The sequence below is a fragment of the Adiantum capillus-veneris genome, chromosome 24 (genome assembly GCF_014529385.1).
Source record: "Adiantum capillus-veneris isolate H3 chromosome 24, ASM1452938v2, whole genome shotgun sequence".
Taxonomy (NCBI): Eukaryota; Viridiplantae; Streptophyta; class Polypodiopsida; order Polypodiales; family Pteridaceae; genus Adiantum; species Adiantum capillus-veneris.
Window position 1 is genome coordinate 102,126,900 of NC_140954.1, and position 19,861 is coordinate 102,146,760.

General features: G+C 47.9%; 1 protein-coding gene across 10 annotated transcripts in view; it reads left to right on the forward strand.

Annotated features, from left to right (window-relative positions):
* The window catches only part of LOC147426866 (protein HAPLESS 2-like), a 265,821-nt gene that overhangs the window by 113,176 nt on the left and 132,784 nt on the right, over positions 1-19,861 (forward strand). The window lies entirely within an intron of this gene.

The window sequence follows — 19,861 nt, forward strand, 5'->3', positions numbered from 1 at the left end:
GTAAAGCAGGGATGCCCCCTATCCCCGACTCTTTTTGGGATGTATGTGGATGAGTTTTCAGACTATGTAGAGCGGCAGGGGGAAAAGGGGGCTCAGCTAGCAGGGACATGGATTCCGCTGTTGCCATATGCTGATTTCAGACTCCCCAAAGGGAATGCAACGTCATTTGGATGCTCTGCATACATTTGCTCGTGATAGTGGATTGTCGGTCAATCTGGGGAAAACCAAGGTTATGGTGCTCAACACCACACCACAGTGGGTCAGGAGGTCGGCACCCACATTTATGTATAGCCAAGAGACTATGGAGTACACAGATGCATATACCTATCTTGGGGTAGTATTCAGTGGACCGGTGTTTTCACTAAGGAGAGCATCAGAGACTAGACTGACGAGAGCATATGCAGCTCTGGGAGGACTGGAGAGGATGTGTTCGCAGGTTCAGTTTCAGGAACCGCGAACAAAGCTTTGGCTTTTTGACACTCTAGTGACTCTAGCTATGCTCTATGGAGTTCAGGTATGGGGACCCTCAGTAGACCACCATGGGAGATTTGGCAACACAGATGGATGGAGATGTATGGAGAGGCCTCTGGTCTCTATGATCGCTCGGATGATTCGGGCTAAGGCCTTAGTACCACATGAGATTATCCGAGCCGAGCTAGCCGCCCCCCCCCCCCCCCCTCGTGGTGGAGGCACTGACGAGATCAGCTTCCTTTATTCACGGTCTATGGGATCTCCCGAGAGACAGATACGCTCGGCTTGCCCTGGAGTCATCTCGACAACTAGCTCTACAAGGCGATACAGCATGTTGGTATGGACATATGACATCATGGTTTCAGTCGCATGGTCTCAACATGGATAGATTACCTCCGCTTCAATACTCCTTGGATGCACCCTCCTTGTCTCTCACACGGACAGAGATCACCAGGCTCATACGTCAGGATCTGATTCAGCTAAATACCAGGAGCACATGGATACAGCCGACATAGGAGTTGGGGGCATGGAGATGGCCTTCTACAGAGAGCACCTTCTCCAACTCACGAAGGACGGCTTTGTGACTAGGCCAGCATACATGGATACACACTTATCCCATGGGATAAGATGCGCTATTGGACAGATACGCACATCCTCACATCAGCTCCAGATCGAGATTGGCCGATTTCGAGGAGTGACGGCAGGAGCCAGGATATGTCACCTATGTAACTTAGAGCCAGAGACAGAGCTGCACTACACGTCATTGCCCGGCATACTATGAGATACGCGGCCGCTTTCACTGCCTGTTCAGGGAAGGGTTCGGACCTTTTTCTAGAGTCATGAGATACAAGGATCAGAAGTGTCTCGGATTGTTCCTGCTAGAGCTGCGCAAACTTAGGGACAGCTTGCTGAGGACATCAGAGGAAAGACAGTCTCAGAGACGAATCACAAAAGTTCTTTACACCAGACAGAGGAGAGCCAACAGAGCATTCATTACAGTAGATCTCAGAGCCTACTCATACTAGAGGTACACTGCTTGACAGAGCCACTGAACTTGGCAGATCCAAACGTCCACGACCTCGGGGGGTCTCCCACTACCGACGAAGGTTGCAACAGAAGATACAGATCACTCTAGCTCGACATGCAAGACGCCCAACCAGAGTTCTGACCATGGAGGAGGTTGATGAAATCGGACAGCGACTGATGAGAGATTTCATCTGAACCCACAACACCCCACCCCCCCCCCCCCCCCCTTATTTCCTTTCGCCTTAGTGTTTTAGTGTTAGTGGTAATGTTAGCTCTTTGTAAGTTGGTAACTTTGTAATTTCCATACTCAGACATGGTATCAGATTCGCCAATTGTAACTTTTTGGTCTCATAGGTCATTTTGGCCTTTTGAAGATGTTAATATAACATTTCATTTCTCTCTCTCTCTCTCTCTCTCTCTCTCTCTCTCTCTCTCTCTCTCTGAGCATCAACGGAACTACAACAGAGGATTCGAGCCATACTTTCTTGACGTTTAGAGTGTAGATGAGGATGAATTCTAGTAGTAGTATTTTTGTTCTAGTCTTTTTGTACCCATACATGGTATCAGATTCACAGTTTTGTAATAGTTTGGTCTCATAGGTCATTTTGGCCTTTTGAAGACGTTAATATAACATTTCATTTCGTCTCTCTCTCTCTCTCTCTCTCTCTCTCTCTCCAAGAGGACATGGTTACAGCCAGCACAGGAGCTAGGCACGAAGATGGCTTTCTACAAAGAGCATCTCCTCCAGCTTACGGAGGATGGTTTTGTGACGAGGCCCAGATACATGGACACCCACTTGTCTCATGGAATACGATGTGCTATTGGCCAGATACGCACATCTTCACACCAGCTGCGGATCGAGACCGGGAGATACAACGGAATACCAGCAGAGGCCAGGACATGCCCCCTGTATGACATCGAGCCTGAGACAGAGTTGCACTACACATGTCACTGCCCCGTCTACTACGAGATACGAGGCCGCTTCCATTGCTTGTTCAAAGAGGGCTTTGGACCATTCTCTAGAGTCATGCGGTACGAGGATCAGAGATGCCTGTGTTTGTTTTTGCTCGAGCTGCGCAGACACAAAGAGAGCCTGATGAGAAGAGAGGCTAGCCAGTCTCAGAGATAGATCACAGACTTCTTTAGAGCTGCCATTGGACACCCGGAGGAGTTACTACCACAGCAGAGCCCCTCGCTTTACACCAGAGGCATACTGATCGACCGAGCGACTGAGCTAGGGAGATCGAGATGCCCACGACTGCGGAGGACTACACAGCATCGACGGAGGCTGCATCAGAGGATTCGGGTCACTTTGGCTCGACATGCACGATGCCCGGTTAGACTACTGACCATGGAGGAGATTGATGAGATCCGCCAGCGACCGATGCTGGATCTCCTGTGATCTAGCTATCCCAGCTAGTTGTTTAGCTGCTTAGTCCACACCTAGCAGTTTAGGATTCCATAGTATTTCATTTTGTCATTCTGTCATTTTGTCATCTTGTTACTCTGACTTTGTATCAGATCTACCACATTGTAACTCTCTGGTCTCATAGGTCACTTTGGCCTTTTGAAGACGTTAATATAACATTTCATTTCATTTCTCTCTCTCTCTCTCTCTCTCTCTCTCTCTCTCTCTCTCTCTCTCTCTCTCTCTCTCTCTCTCTCCCCCCCCCCCTTGTCGGATAGATCTTTAAGGTCTCTTAAGATAGTTTCCTACGACGTTAAAACAATCTTCTTTGTCTTCTTCTTTTCTTCTCTCTCTCTCTCTCTCTCTCTCTCTCTCTCTCTCTCTCTCTCTCTCTCTCTCTCTCTCTCTCTCTCTGTGTGTGTGACCAAGACTGAGGAGGGGAGCCACGCAACACTGACGGAGATTGTGGCAAAGGATCCACAAGATTCTAGCACGACACCCAGAGTGTCGATCATGATAGGCTTCATGCTACTGCTTTAGTGTATCATGGTGACACTTATCCCCACTTTGTACCTTTGTGGCATTATACCATTGCTCAGTTTACCAGCCACCCATAGGAGTCGGTAGCACTCCTATCTCAGTTTCTAGTTTGTAGTTTTCTTTGTTTGTACCCAGACTTGGTACTAGACCCACTATTGTAATCAGTTTGGTCTCATAGGTCATTTTGGCCTTTTGTAGACGTCAATATATATTTCATTTCATTTCTCTCTCAGACTAACTAGACTTTTTCCTTGGGAGGCTTGGGGAGGATGTGTTCACAGGTTCAGTTCCAGGAACCTCGGACAAAGTTATGGCTCTTTGATACTTTAGTAAGGCCTCAGCTATGTTGTATGGAGTGCAGATATGGGGACCTTCTATAGGCCAGGATGGTTGGAGACGTATTGAGAGGCCCTTGGTATCTATGATCTCTCGACTGATCAGAGCCAAGGCCTCCGTACGCCACACTATCATTCGAGAAGAGCTAGTTGTCCTTCCCATGGAGATTGAGGCGCTTACCAGATTAGTCTCCTTTGTGTACAGCTTGTGGGATACTACTAGAGACAGGTATGCTAGACTGGCCCTTGAGTCTTCCAGACAATTAGCTCTTCAGGGGGACACTTCATACTGATATGCGCAGATGACATCATGGTTTCAAACGCATGGCTTCACCATGGACAGGCTGCCCCCTTTCCAGTACTCTCTTCAAGCACCCTCGATGTCTCTTACACGGGTGGAGATTACTAGGGTCATGATTTATGAGGATCAGAGATGCCTTCTACTTGAGTTACACAGATATAGAGACTTTACTAGGGAGAGTTAGAGAGAGACAATCCCAGAACAGATTACAGATTTCTTTTCACTAGATATGGAACAGCTAGAGGAGCATCCATCACTGCAGAGCTCGGCCCACACTCATTCAATCACTACCGGCACTCTCATCGACCGAGCACTGGAACTACGGAGATCCAGACGGACACTACAACAGAGGATTCGAGCCTTACAGAGTGCAGATGAGGATGGATTCTAGTAGTAGTATCTTTGTTCTAGTTCTTTTGTAGCCAGACATGGTATTAGATTCACTATTTTTTAACAGATTGATCTCGTAGGTCATTTTGGCCTTTTGAGGACGTTAATATAACATTTTATTTCATTTCTCTCTCTCTCTCTCTCTCTCTCTCTCTCTCTCTCTCTCTCTCTCTCTCTCTCTCTCTCTCTCTCTCTCTCTCTCTTCTTGTATACAGAAATTCATCAATACGGGAAAGGAACCTTGCCTGTCATTCCAAGGTACAGATGGGAATTAATGGCAAGAAAAAAGCCCCGTTGAATTAATTCGAGAGGGTCAGGAGGGGTGCTGTACTTTACAAAGAGGATCTGCACCATATCATAGAGGTAATGAAGAAGGATGAACATGCCCGTTTTATGTGGGATAGAGTGCAAACAGAAGACCAATGCCCATTGTACATTACAATATGTGACTTTGCACCTTCAAACTCTGTCTATGCTGGTCCAAATGGGAAGTCCCCATACACGACGATGGATGATGATATAATGCATTACTCTAGAATGGGAGAGCATTACTCTAGAATGGGAGATGTTTTGCTTGCTGTGGACTTTAATGCAAGGAAACAATTGTTTCAAGCTTCCTTTTTGATACATCAACAACAGATTTTTGTGAATATGATAATGTGGATCTCGGGATCAAGAGAGTCTCACAAGATAAAGGCAAATGCACAGAGTATGGTAAATATCTTTTAGAGATGGGAGCTATGCATGGACTAGCCATACTTAATGGCATAGCTAGATGGCCACTCTCAAGAGAGTTTACATGTTATATACATCGCAATGGTTCTAGCACGGTAGACTGCGTACTTGCACTGCTTGACCTCATCCTACGCATTCGGGAGCTCTCAGTTTCACCGAGACTTATCGGGGCCTCCATTAATCACACATTTTTTTCTTTCACACTAGAGTGTCGCTACTCTGTATAATCCATGGCACCCGAATAGGGTCACTCACTTTTTTGTAAATCACTTGTATTAATTTACAAGTGGGAAACCTCAACACGAGGAAAACCCACTAGAAGATGATATACAACAGAAGAGAACACTAGTGTTCTCATGGAAAGAAAGCTAAAACAGTTAAAGAAAATTATGTAGGCATCAAGGAAAATATTTTCAGCCTCCAAGGCATAGTGTAACGATTGCCCAAGCAACAATTTAAAGTGGTGAAAAGGATCAGCACTAGAGCCATGAAACATTTGAAAGTTGCGCTGGTTCCATAGGGCCCACAAAGCCCAAAATCTGACCCAGCTAAAGAATACCTCAAACTGAGAATGCGGAGGCTGTATCACACCAAAGAGCCAAAACCGTCTATGAAAGGCGCCTGAGGGGAAACGAAGATGAAAGGCAGCCGAGAACCTGCGATAGAAAATACGAGAGTGTCTACACTACCACAACATGTGCGACATTGATTCCTCAGCAACAAGGTGCGTTTCCACCACAATCTGGATTTATGAATAGACCATAACTGGTTGCCATGCTACACGATCCAAGCATCCGCTTGTAAGAAGGCATAAGCACGGCCAACGGACAAGTGATCAGCATGAGTGTTGGAGGCACCAGTCTAGCAAACGAGAATCCATGATGCATGGAGGTGTTGGGGCAAAGTCGGCAAGCATGGACTGAATCTCCCTATTGTCACGAGGACATGGCAATTGCTAACCTTAGTTGTTGGTTTCTTTCCAATGATTTTTATTTTATTTTTGAGACCCTCTTTTTGACGTTGCAAACGGTCGGACATTGTATGACCAATGTGAACGGTACTTTCACCCACAGACGAGAATCTGGATTCATGAATAGACCATAACTGGTTGCCATGCTACACGATCCAAGCTTCTGCTTGTAAGAAGGCATAAACACAGCCAACGGACAAGTGATCAGTACGAGTGTTGGAGGCACCAGTCCAGCAAACAACAATTCATGATGCATGGAGGTGTTGGGACAAAGTCCGCAAGCATGGACTGAATCTCCCTATGTCACGAGGACGTGGCAACTGCTAACCTTAGTTGTTGGTTTCTTTCCAGTGATTTTTATTTTATTTTTGAGACCCTCTTTTTGAAGTTGCAAATGGTCAGACATTGTATGACCAATGTGAACGGTAGTTTCACCCGCAGACGAGAAGTTGGTTGGCACTGGAATTCGTATAGTAAGAGGATGTCTAGGCTCAGTTCAAGATCATGTAGGTCTCCCCGTTGCACTTAGCAAGTTGGTGGATACTAGGAAATTAACGACATAGAGGCAGAGTGACAAGGTGGGGTCACCCAGAGAAAATCACCCGAGAACTCGGCTACATTGCATTTTTGGATGTGGTCCCAGTGGTGAAAGATGGTCAGATGACCAGTGAGAGTCCAATGGAAGCATTTTCTTAAATTTTAGGAAACTGCTATTTTGGGCCATAAAATATGTTCGCGTCGTTAGCTCCGTATGACAAGAGGAACATTTCATTACTCTGCTGCTAAGTCAACTGAGCAACCGGTTGAGATATTTTTAGACCAGAAGGTTTAAAGCGGAGAATTAATGCATGAGTGCCACTTGACACATTTTTGAGCATTTTTCCAACTTAAGAGAGAGAGAAGCATATGTGGGCTGCATTTTTCAGCCGTATGGTGGATTGTTGCAGGTACCAAAGCTACTGCATGCTTGCCTACTCTCTATGTACAGTGAAGTGCAAGAACTAAAGCCTTGTACAACATTCACTGCTCTCTCTCTCTCCCCTCCGTGCAGTTATGTGATGCCCCACAAGAGGGCTTTTCATTTGACCTATGTACAGTTGTGTGGGTTAATGCACGATTGCCGAGGCAAGAGCCTCTTGCACAGGTACTGGATTAGCTAGTTGCTAATCCCCCACAGGTACAGGTGAATTCGGAGAGGTTTCACGTGAGAAATATCGTCGGATTCAAAGGGCAAGTAGCCCTACAGGTGCGGGAGCTCGAGGACTTGCTACGGATGCGACCGGCTTGCCAAACAGAGCCCAAAACAGGGAAATACAGCTTGCTGTGTATTTTTGTAGGTTTAGGGTTTCGGCCCTAAACGGTTCCCAATACCTCCAGGAGGTCCGGGGACGCGAGGAGACCGTTGTAGAGGTGATTCGGCGCATTTTCAGGGCAAAAAACAAAGAATTCAGCGTGTTGCAGATTCTCGCCAGGTTTTGCAAAGTGTCCGTATGCGTCGGGAAAGTCATCTATTGCCTGGGGATACTATCTCTGAAGCGTCCTAGTACAGTTATACTGTCGAAATCAGGCCAGAACAGGTGGTTTTCAGCCCAGATTATGCGGGACAGCTCGTAGGAAATGACAGGTTTTATTCCCTCTGTTAATACAATCAAGAAATACCGAAAGGGGCGCCAGACTTTGCGGCCCACAGGTGTCGGGGTCTGCTTGGTAGTGCTCTAGCTTCCAAGTTGTGTGTGTTTGAAGTATCAATTCCCATTACAGGTTTTCTTTTGTTTCTCTGTGTCCTAAAGTCTAAAGTAAAGTTTCGGGTGAAAGCCAAAGTCTACCGCCCCACAGGCAGGTTTCAAGGTTCCGTTCCGGGACATTAATCGCTTTTTCCTCAAGAAGTGAGCCTTGGTTGTTTTGGGTAAAGACACAAAGTAGAGGAACGCGGGATTACACTATGGCCGACAAAGGATCTCAAACAAATGTTTGCATCTGCTTGGCTATCGAATGAATTTGAAGCCGACGTCATGACAGATTGGCACCAGCTTACTTCGGCTACAAGCAAGAGTCTGCTGGAGTACAATCGGAGGTTTTGTAAAGCGTTACTCTCAGTGACCTACTAATTGGTGCCATTGACAGAGCAGATAGAGAAATATTGTTGTGGGCTGCCTAAAGGGCTTCGGGACTACTGTACCAAGAACAGAGTGGCTACCCTTACCCAGCTCATGGAAGTTGCTAACACTGGTCTTGCCTTGTTGAAAGGAGAGGACAATGGGTTTCCGAGCAACGAGAAAGGAGGGCAACAAAAAAGAAATTCAGCGAAGAAGCCCTTTGTGAAAACGGCTCCTGAGGCGTCACAGGGGTCAGAAAAGACCACCAAAGATAAGGATTCACTGGGACTTCTGGAGCGCAAGCAAAGAAAGAGAAAAGGAAGCCTTTTGTGCATAGGTCGCTCGAGGAAAAGAAGGTCCTAATGGCTGAAAACAAATGCTTTATATGCGAGCAGCCTGGTGACTTTGTTACGAATTGTCCACAAAGGAAAAGAGCAACTGACTGAGGACCACAAAGGCAAGAAGCCCAAATCCACGGCAGGTTTGGTGCTAGATATGGTGGGTGGCAGGCCCAGTACAGATGCCAGTGAGTTATGCAGAGCATGGGGTAAAGTTAGAGATCAGACGGCACTCATCTTCTTTGATCCATGTGCCAAAGCAAACTTTATCTCACCAGAGTTAGCTATGAAGCTGGGCATGAGAGCTGAAGAGATGCGGTACACGGCAGAGGCAGGGTTGGCATGTCCTGGCTACTCAGAGTGTGTTACTCCCATTATTGGAAAGCTGCGTCTTCATATTCAGTCATATGTAGACACAAAAGAATTTTATATCATGCCATTGGAAGGGTGCGATGCACTTGGAATTCCGTGGATGTTCAGAGTACATGGCGTGCTGGATGCCTTCACCCTTCAGCATAGGGGCAAAACTCATGTTTTCGATGTAAAGCTCAAAGGGGAGTCTGTCCCTATTGTATCTTCTTCGGCTATCACTTCTGTAATAAAGAATCATCTTTCTGTGTACCTGATTTTTGCATGTGATGTCCCAGATAATTGTCAGTCAAATTTATGTGTTAGATAAAGAAAGGTCAGCATTTTTGCAAGAGTTTAGTGACTGTTTTTCTGATTCATTACCGTTGCAATTTCTGCTAGAGAGACCTGAGGACCATCGGATAGATTTGGTGCCAGGATGTAGCCCACCAAATAGACCACCCTGCAGGGTTAGTGCGGCACAGCAGAAAGAGATTATGGGCCAGGTTGAGGAGTTATTAGAGAAGGGGCTGATTCAGCCTAGTTCTTCACCCTTTTGCTCCCCAGTGCTCCTAGTGTAGAAAAAGGATGGCTCATGGCGCATGTGTATTGATTACCGTGTGTTGAATAAGAACACCATCAAGAATAGGTTTCCTATTCCTAGGATTGAGATATCCTCGATCGTTTAGAGGGTGCTGCAATTTTTAGCAGGATAGACCTTAAGAGTGCGTATAAGGCCAGAGGATGTGCACAAGACTGCGTTTAGAACGACATTTGGTCTCTATGAGTTTCTAGTGATGCCGTTTGGGCTAACAAATGCTCCTACCACGTTCAACCGAATTATGGACCGGATTTTCCGCTCGCATCAAGAGTTTGTTGGGAGGTTCTTTGATGACATGATAGTCTATTCGAAGAATGAAGAGGAGCATAGGTGTCACTTGGCCATTGTGTTTGAAGAGCTGCACAGTCACAGGCTACTTGTCAATCCTAAGAAAAGCGAATTCTTCTTGGAAGAGATCCACTTTCTTGGCCACATAGTCTCAAAGGATGGTGTCAGAATGGATCCCGCAAAGGTCGAAGCTATCAAGACATGGCCATACTTGAACACTGTGCACGATGTCAGAAGCTTCTTGGGATTATGTTCCTAATATAGAAGGTTTATCGGGAATTTCGTAGAGATAGCATTACCTCTTCACGCTTTGCAAAAGAAAGAGTTCTCTTTCAGATGGACCCAAAAAGAGATTTCAGCTTTTAGTCTCTGAAAGGAAAAGTTGACTTCGGATCCAGTAATTGTTTTGCAAGATCTTAGGAAGTCATTTGTGGTCGAGTGTGACGCGTGTGGCAGTAGCATCGGAGCAGTGCTAATGCAAGACGGACGGGTAGTAGCTTATGAAAGCCGAATTTTGCAAGGGCTAGAGAAGACTATTCAAGTCTATGAGAAAGAGCTCTTGGCCGTAATTCATGCGCTTTCTAGCTGGAAGCACCACCTCTTAGGAATTTGGTTAACTTTCGGGGTGCTTGCCCTCATGGCAAGCAGCTCCTCGCCACCTCAGCATACCCCCTCAGCGCCACGTCAGCAAGCTTTTTCGGGTTGACCGGCAGGTCCGTGAGCAGGCAATCCAGGTAAGGGGTCCCAGGCACCGCTCTGCAATGAAATTGACTCTCTCTCTCTCTCTCTCTCTCTCTCTCTCTCTCTCTCTCTCTCTCTCTCTCTCTCTCTCTCTCTCTCTCTCGCGTACACACTCACACACACGTGGGCTTCCTTTTCTCTTTCCCAACCTGCCTGTCTCAAATCAGCAAAAGGGGAAATGAGACTCCCTCTCTGCTACACAAAAGGGGGGGGAATTCAAACAGAGCATGGGAGTTACAAGCCCACTCAGCATCTCTCTCTCTCTCTCTCTCTCTCTCTCTCTCTCTCTCTCTCTCTCTCTCTCTCAAGCTCCACAAGGGTGTTGGACCTTTCACTAATGCAATGCACGCACCGGTGACTCACTTGAGTTGTGGATATCACCATTGAAGCGGATGCTTTTAGAACTTGAAGCTTTTTATGTGCTTGTTGGTGAGATTTTGTAATTAAGTCTATCTGCTAAGACTTTGTCACACGAGCACACACTCAGCCAATATTGGACGTGCAGGCTGTCCGAAAATCTCCATTGTTCCATGTCCAATAAGCGAACATGGCTACACGATATGTGCATTATCATCAAGCACTAATTGTGTTGGGCTTTGCAGGAAACATGTCGACCTACCAATTGTGCATCTCCGCATGGAAAGCCCTATTTGTAGGTTGTGTAGTGCGGATAATGTGTCGTGCTCTCTACAGTGGGTGCTTCTCAGTGCAATGTGCGTGACAATCTCACTCAAACAGACTGAAACAAAGGACAAATAGACAACAACTGAGCTCACAAAGGCACAACAGCAGACCAGACATATGACTCGACTATCCCAAAGAATTGATACAGACTCTGGCGTGGCAGCACACTCAGCTCCAGCCCAGGACTCACAGGTACAATGGGGGTGTCGAGGCTCAGATGTGCCGGGATGGTGAAGACGTGCCTTGTGTATGGACTCTATCAAGACAACTACATGAAGCTCCGAGGTGAAGAAGATAATCCCGATGACCAACCGCTACTACTCATATGTAACACCATAAAGAGCCACCAACGGCTCATAAATGTCAGCCATGTGGTGACCTGGCCACGATGTCCACTAGACCACCGTCGATACCTTGCCACGTGTCACTCCTTAGCCCAAAGGGTCCGTCCAGTGTGAAACAACCTAGACCAACTGTACTAACTGTGTCCTATGAAAGTGACACTGTAGCCTGCTACAGGTTGCCCGCCACAAGACCGCTCACCATCTCGGTGAGAGGAAATACTGAAAAAACTGTGAAAGAAAACCATTAGGTACTGCATCCGTACATCTTTCTTGAAGCAGGTTCTAGGCCCAAAAGTGGAGTTTAAACAGACTGCGCTGCTTGCAAACGTTTTAAGCCTTTGAATAGGCGGGACTCAGTATGATTGTAAATCCAAGAATCCCAATTGGCAAAACAGAATAAAGCTCCACAGCAAAGGCAACGAGGTGAATTTTTGAAAGCCACAAGGTGACAGCCAAAAGGCTCTTAAGCTTGCTCGTTTGTTTTAAGCCTCATCTCCACCATGCTTCTCTTGGTCGAAGACGGCAATCTCAAGCTCATGCGGACCATCAAGGATCTCGAACAGGAAGCTTTCGTTCCAAACTGGGCTTTTCTCACCATCCTTCACAATTTTGCTTTTCTGCTTTTGCTCCCCGATAGACAGCACGACATAAGGATCTGATTTTCCGAGGAATTCGACATCCTTGAGGTCATGGCCCTTGATGAGCTCGATTTCTACAGTACCCTCAGGCATGGTGGAGGCGGGGAGGGTAGAAAAAGCAGTGGAAAGGCAGAGACAGCAAGCAAAAGCACAGAGTAAAGGAGCGAGAAGGAGAGAAATGACACAGATCAAACAAGCAGAAGGGAAAGCCGACAATGAGTGTGAGTGGGTGTGTGCTGGTGAGGGGGGGGCGAGAGCTGGTGAGAGGGGACGAGGGGGTGTGAGGAGGAGGGTAGGGGCGAGGGTTGGTGAGGGGGTGGGTAGGGGCGAGGGAGAGAGAGGGGGGGTGAGAGCTGGTTAGAGGGGGCGAGGGGGTGTGAGGGGGAGGGTAGGGGCGAGGGGAAGGGAGAGGTGGGTAGGTTCAAGGGAATGTGAGGGGGAGGGTAGGGGCGAGGGGAAGGTGAGGGGGCGAGAGCGAGGGGGAGGGTAGGGGCAAGGGGGAAAGGGTAGGGGCGAGAGGGGGTGGGTAGGGGCGAGGGAATGTGAGGGGGAGGGTATTGGCGAGGGGGAAAGGGTAGGAGCGAGACGGGGTGGGTAAGGGCGAGGGAATGTGAGGGGGAGGGGGAGGGTAGGGGCGAGAGGGAGTGAGGGAGAGGGTAGGGGCGAGGGGAAGGTGAGGGGGCGAGGGCGAGGGGGAGGGACAAGGGCGAGGGGTGGTGAGGGGGCGAGGGCGAGGGGGCGGGACAAGGACGAGGGGTAGGGCGAGGGGTGAGTAGGCAGGGGCTAGGGGGAGGGCGAGGGCGAGGCCTAGGTAGGGTGAGGGCGCTCGCCCATCAAGGGGACTCTACTGCATACCAACTCACGCCCTGCAGAACCATCTCAACCCACTGTTTCCCTTGAGTGTGGCAGTGATGACAACAGGGACGGTTCGCCTTTGGCATGTCGGTACGAGAGCCATTTGGGATATGCTTCAATACTCTCTGGTCAATGTCACGCTCTTCTCCACCACACTTGTCTTTGTCAGTACTATCTACTTCATGACACTGCCATACCCTGTGAATATGGTGTACTCCTCCTGCTATAAGGCGTCCAAAAAGGACATGTGCAGTAATGAGGATTTCATAAGATACTCTGCTGCCATGGGTGCCTTCAATGATAAGAGCTTGCAATTTCAGCGTAGGATTTGTGAGCGATGTGGGCTTGGTGAAGAGACATATTTGCTACCTGCTGTGATTAGGGAGCCCCTTAATCCATGTATGGCAGAGACACGTCTTGAAGCAAAGCGTGTTATGTTTGGCGCTCTTGATGATCTCTTTGCCACTACCAGTGTGAACCCTAAGCATGTGGGCATTCTGATTGTGTGTAGGGTCGAGGGGATAGGGGTAGATAGGTACACGTAAGGAGCAGACAGCTATCATCAGCAAGATAGCTATGTAATTCATCTTACAGGACGGGCTTTGTGAAGGGAGTTTGCTAGACACAGAGGAGAGCTTTGTTCTGGTCGGAGAAGCAGACACCAAAGGGGTTGATGTTTGAGGGGGAGCGAACTCCTGTAGAGGAGATTTCTTGCTGCTTCTATGCTTCTTCATAGGCTCAGGTGGCTCATTAGGTTTAGTTACTATGGAAACATTTGAAGAGGGTGTACCTTCAGGCAAAGAGTGAATAGAGACTCCATAACAAGGCATAGATTTGGTAGCCTCCAACCACTCCAGCAGATCTTCATCTGACCCTTCAGGTGTAGTAGGCTGTTCTTGTTCAGGGTTGGTTTCCATTGACAAAGAAACTTGCTGCACCAGTGAATCCGTACCTCCTTCTAAGAGAATGGGTTGCATCGGGGAGCCAGAAGTATGTATCCACATTGCATCGTTTCCCCAATCATGGAGCGCTTTAGTGTGTCGCAGCCATGGTCTTCCAATAAGCAAGGGAAATCCGTCCTTTTCCTGGGGAAGACGAACCACCACAAAATCCCAGTTAAAAGTAAAGTTTTGTACCTGCAGAGGCACATTGTCCACGATGCCCACTGGGTATATTGTTTGTTGGTCAGCCAATGTAACTGTGAAGGGAGCAAGGCGAGTAGGCTGTAGACCTAGAGCTAACATAGTGAACTCGGGCATCAGGTTGATGCCAGATCCACCATCCACTATCACTCCCGAGAATTGCTGACCCAAAACGGACACTGTCAGGCGAGGGCTTCTATAATCAGTGAGTGGAGCAGCGGGATTGGATATCATATAGGACTCTGATGGTCGCACTGGGAGGTGAGAGCAGCGGGATTGGATATCATATAGGACTTTGATGGTCGCACTGGGAGGTGCCCGCCACTAGGACTTGCTCCGGGGTAAAGTGATTGAATAACAGCAAGGGTGTCACTTCTAAAACTTGTCATAGAGGGACACTTGTTGGAAAGTGTTCTTCAAGACTGTCTCTGCTGTAAGCTTCTCTTTTTCTACTTGTTGTTCCTCTGGTACCTTGATCTTCTGTAGATCGGAAACTGCTTCCAAGAAAGCTTCATCAATATCTGAGAGCAAAGATTTGGATTCTTTCATGGCACTGGGGGATGGCTTGTTAACAGCTGCAGGCAGGGTATCCACTGGTGTGAGAATGTGTGGGGGAGTTGAACTTGATGGAATGCTAAGACCGAGAGCGGCTCTTCGGGCCCGGGTGAGGACGCCCGATGGCTTCTTTGCCAATTGCGGCGGCTTATTTTGAGGGGTAACCACGTGGGTAGAAGGGGGCGGCTGAGAAATAGTGCTCACTGCTATCAAGTTGAGCTTGGGAAAGGAAAACTCATTCTGGCTTTGACTTGAGTTCTTGACTTGAGTTCGAAGCCGTGGATGCAGGAAGTTTAGGGCAATCCTTACTGTAGTGATCCTTCGTTTCAGAGCAATGACGGCAAGGAGGGGACCCTTCTGGCAGAGGGCATTTGCTTTGGTAATGCCCATATTCCCCGCATCTGTAGCACAAAATGGGCCGATTCAAAGGGCGAGTCGAAGGGCGAGGTGGTCCTTGCTCCTGGTGCATTGAGTTGGAGGTGGAGGCATAGAAGCTTTGAGGTGATGAGGGAGCAAGGGTATGATAAAAGCTCTGAGAGGGAAAAGTGCTCTGCATACCTTGCATAGGAGGGGCTGTCAGCAAAGGTGGCATATGGTGTGGATGGCCACAGGGAGAAACCATGTTGGATGCAGGTGCTGGCCCTTGTTGAAGAGTAGGACCAAGACTTAGCTGTATTTGTCGCAATCCCTTGAGGTAGTAACAGTCCTTGTCCTCATGTCTAGATTTTTCACAGAAGTGGCAGTAAACCCGAAGGGGGCATTCCTATGGCGGGTGCCTTGGAGAGCGGCATGAGCTACACCAAACCGTAGCCTTAGTCTCTTGCTGACCCTTGAGCTCTTCTAGCTCGTGCTTGATCTGTTCCAATGCCTCATGATGTGGAGGCGTCTCCTGTCTAAGAGAGAAGGACCTCTCCTCTTGAAGAGCTCGCTATAACTCTAGGGCTTCCAGTTCCCTACGTAAAGAAGTTAAAGGATCAGAAGGACTTTCCAAAAACACAGAGGAGGTCTCTATGTGATGGGGGTTGGAGAACAGCTTCCTAGCCCCCTCTATCCTCGTAGCAGCTGCGATGAACTCCTCCAGAGTGGCGTCGGGTCGGAGACTCTCTCGTAGTTTTTGCTGAGAAGTTTTGGGAAGCGCTTTCTCTACCCATTTCTTAACCATAAATTCACTTGGTTGCTGGGGAATCTTGGCAACCAGAGACTTGGTTTTCGTCATAAGTTCTGCAAAAGTCTCCTCTGGCTAGAGCACCATGTTGGCCAACTCATCGAACACCTTCTCCTGGTAGTCACCTGGCCTGAAAGCTGCACAAAACTGTTGTCTTAAGGTTGCCCAAGTTGCAAAATGGTTCTCTGCAAACTGGCTGTACCATTTGTCTGCTAAGCCATCCAAGGTGGATGGAAAGAGTATCTTCCCTGTTAAGACCACGACCCCTCAGAGAGATACAAACCTCCTTGCATGGCCGTCAGCATCTTCTGAGGAGAGTCCTTTGAATGTAGGGAACTTGATGTTTACCTTAGCCAAAATGCTAGTCAACGGCTCCATGGTCCCTGCTTGAGCCTGTTGCTGTGTAGCCTGCTATAGCAGAATAGGAGAGAGCTTTACTGGAGAAGGTGATTTAAAAGATGTGGAATTGGAGGGAGGAATGGGTGATGTCGTATGTGGAGGTATGGGTGATGAGGTTGATGGACTTCTAACAGGTTCCAAGAGTCGTCTTCTGTTGTAGTACTTCAGAGGACTTGGGAGTGCGCTTTGACGCTCGATTGACCGCCTTGTATGGGTCATGCAGGGACCACCAAACCAACCAAGCAGACATTATTTCTTCTCCATTCGCACATTATTTACAAGAGGATGATGCTGAGAGCACGGGACGATGCTGCACCGAAAATACATCGATGGTGTTTATCTATCAAGAGCAGGACCTGTCTCATGGGAAGGACTTCATCTTGGGAATACAGTCACCTTGGCAAAAGGAGATGTGCAAAGTGTACGGCGATGGCAACCTAATCGCAATAGATGCGACATTCGATACAAATAAGTATAAGGTATGTGCTTCTTTTCTCATGTGAGAATAGCTAGTTGGGGCTTGGATTAATGGCGTGTTCATGCTCTCTCAAATTGTAGTTCCACTTGTACTCTATCCTCATTTTTTATGCACATCGCAATGGCCTAGCTATAGCTTGGATATTGTCATCTAGCGCTACACAAGAGGTGACGAGCTTGTGGCTTTGCAAGTTTAGAAATGGGATGTTAGATTACCACAAGTGTTGGGAGCCTGCGGCTTTCATGGTAGATGATGCAGAGACAGAAATAAGTGCTATTAGATATGAAAGTGAGAATATTTGCAAACAGTCTTTTTTTCTATGATGCCAAAAAAGTTTTGGTATTACGACAGGGAGGTTTTCAATGTTCAAGTCTACTTATGCTTGTGGCATGTGCGACGATGTTGGCTCAAGCACCTTGTGAGGAAGATACAAAGGTGGCCAACAATGGCTTCGATGTTCCGTACCTTGGGTCTCATCATGCACATGCGAGGACCCTCCAACATGACCGAGATCGAAGCACGAGAACGTGCTCAAGAAATGGTAGCATCATTCCTCCAAGATTTCCAAGAGGAAGAGGCCTTCATCAATTACTTAAAAACATTTTGGCTTCCAAAAATTGGTACATACACAATCTTCTGTACAGTAAATAACTTTATTTTTTGTATTTATCTTACGCGCCGTGTTGGTTGCCTGCAGACATGTGGGTGCGTGCATCTGGGACACTTCCACATTTTGGACAGGATACAAATTGGGCAATTGAGGCCTATCATGGTGTATTGAAGACCAAATTTCTAGGAAGTTCAAAGAAGATGGCTAGGCGTAGAATCGATTGGCTGGTTCACAAGCTGACCTCCTTCGCTTTGCCTTTTTATTGGTACGTACAAATGACGAAAGACAAGGGGTTTGTGCGCAATAATGCAATTGAGAGTATTGTGGAGAATTCTTTTAAAAGAGTGATGAAAATTCCTGACAGCCATGCCTCCATGATTTCTATGGAGGAGGATTCACATGTACTTGTAGAAAGTGGCTCAAACCCACAAGTGGTGCATAAGGTATACAATTCTGATAGTGTTTCGGCTTGTTGCACATGTGCTTGATCAGAGGAGGGAAATATATGTGAGCATCAAATAAAAGTGATGCTTATGTTAGGTGTTTCAACTTCTACTTTGAAGGATGTGTGCTTAAAGTTATATGAAAGGCAAGTTGGTGATATCCATGCATGGCCTTCACTGCCAATTAAAGCCATGGGGAGAGAGGTTTCCATAGAAGATGTACATCAAGTTGACTCAGACTTTGAGGGTTGGAGTCTTCATGAGAATGAGGAAAAGCAAGATAACAATAAAGGCTTGAAGGATCTTCACAATCTCCTTCAAGAGCTTGTGTCAACCCTCAGGTGACAGTAGTGAGTTGATTGGGGAAGCGTGTGCACTCGTCAAGCAAGCCATTGGAAAACTACATGCTTTGAAAGCTACAAGTGAGGATGCCTATCAAAATGCTTTTACATTCGGCAGGTTGGTCTGGACTTGTCTCCCCTCCTCCTATCTATCAGGAGGAAGTTGTTACATTGGAGCTCCGCACGACTTTCTTTGGCTGGCAGACTTGTAGTGGCCAACCAGGTGTTGTTGGCGACTATGTGGTACATCACTTGTTCCTAGATCTTCTCGGGTTCTTGACAGCCAAGTAGGTCAAGACGTGACACTGAGATAGCCCGGGCCAAAGTGGCTTGGCAGGTCATCACTCTTCCTTGTTCACAGGGAGGGCTTGGGATCATTGACCCAGCACAGTAGAGCAGAGCCCTTCTTGGGAAGTTCATAGTCAGAGGACTTCTTCCAGGTTAGGAGCCCTGGAAGGAGTTCTTGCTACAGTTGCTTCGTGCTAGGGTGCCTCAGGCGCGAGGCCCCTAGCGACCTTCGACCAGATGTATCTTCACAAAGATGTACAGAGTTGGTTTGAGCAGGAGACTGGAGAACCGCTTCGCTGTGAGTTTGCTTCGACCTTGGGAGCATTTGTGGCGAGGACTCGAGCAGCGACAGCCTACTTGCACAGAGGAGCGCCTACGACAGCCCCTTGTTTGGAACCCCATGGTTAGAACTCAGAGAGGCCACTTGGTTGGTAGTCGGCCTCATGTTTCCTGGGATCCCATGGCAGCGGATCCAACACGCTCTTTAGGTGACTGGTTAGCGTTTTTAGGCTTGTCAGAGGAGCTGCAGGGTTTTCAGCTACAGGGCATGAGAGGGGTGCAGAGCATGTGCCAAGACATCTCAGAGGCAGTCCCAGCTGAGTGGCTCACACCTCTCGAGCCAATAGCACCCAGATGGATGGGAGCCTTTACGCGACTCGAGGTTCTCATCTCAGTTCGGGCCTGCTCAGAGACTGTTCCCTCCCTGTTTTTTGAGTTACAGGGTGAGGGACGCTTACAACGAGTTGCAGTAGAGGCCCCGTAGGTAGGAGAGTGCTGTTTTTAGAGGATTCGAGTGGTGGGCATCTGTGGGAGGACTTGTGTCATCGATCCTGACCCAGCAACTCGCGAGATTGGACATTGGAGACTGTGGGCTTGTGGGTGTTGTCCACTGGCACGAGTACAGTGGGATCCTGGAGAGTGGCTTTGGAGGGACCCTTTCTCTTCTGCAGACCACCCAGGTGTCCCTTTCTTTCAGTACACTGTTCGATTGGGACGTCACATACTCGCAGCACAGGGAGAGGCTCGCCCTGCTGCAGCACCTCATTGGGAGGAGGAGGGTCTCGCAGCTGAGTTCTTGGCAGCTTTTTGGGAGAGGTTGTGGGACTCCAGACAGCCGAGTCAAGTTACCTTGTTTCAGTGGCTGGTCGCACACAAAGCTACAGCAGTTGGGAGTTGGCTTGTGCATAGTGGGATCTCGGCCGCATGTGCAGTTTGTGACCATCTTGTGGAGAGTCAGCGTCACTGTCTTTGGGACTGTCCTTTGGCACAGCAGGTGTGGCTTCGTGTTCTTCGGCTGATGCCTGCTCTTTCCACGGCTCGGCGTACACTTG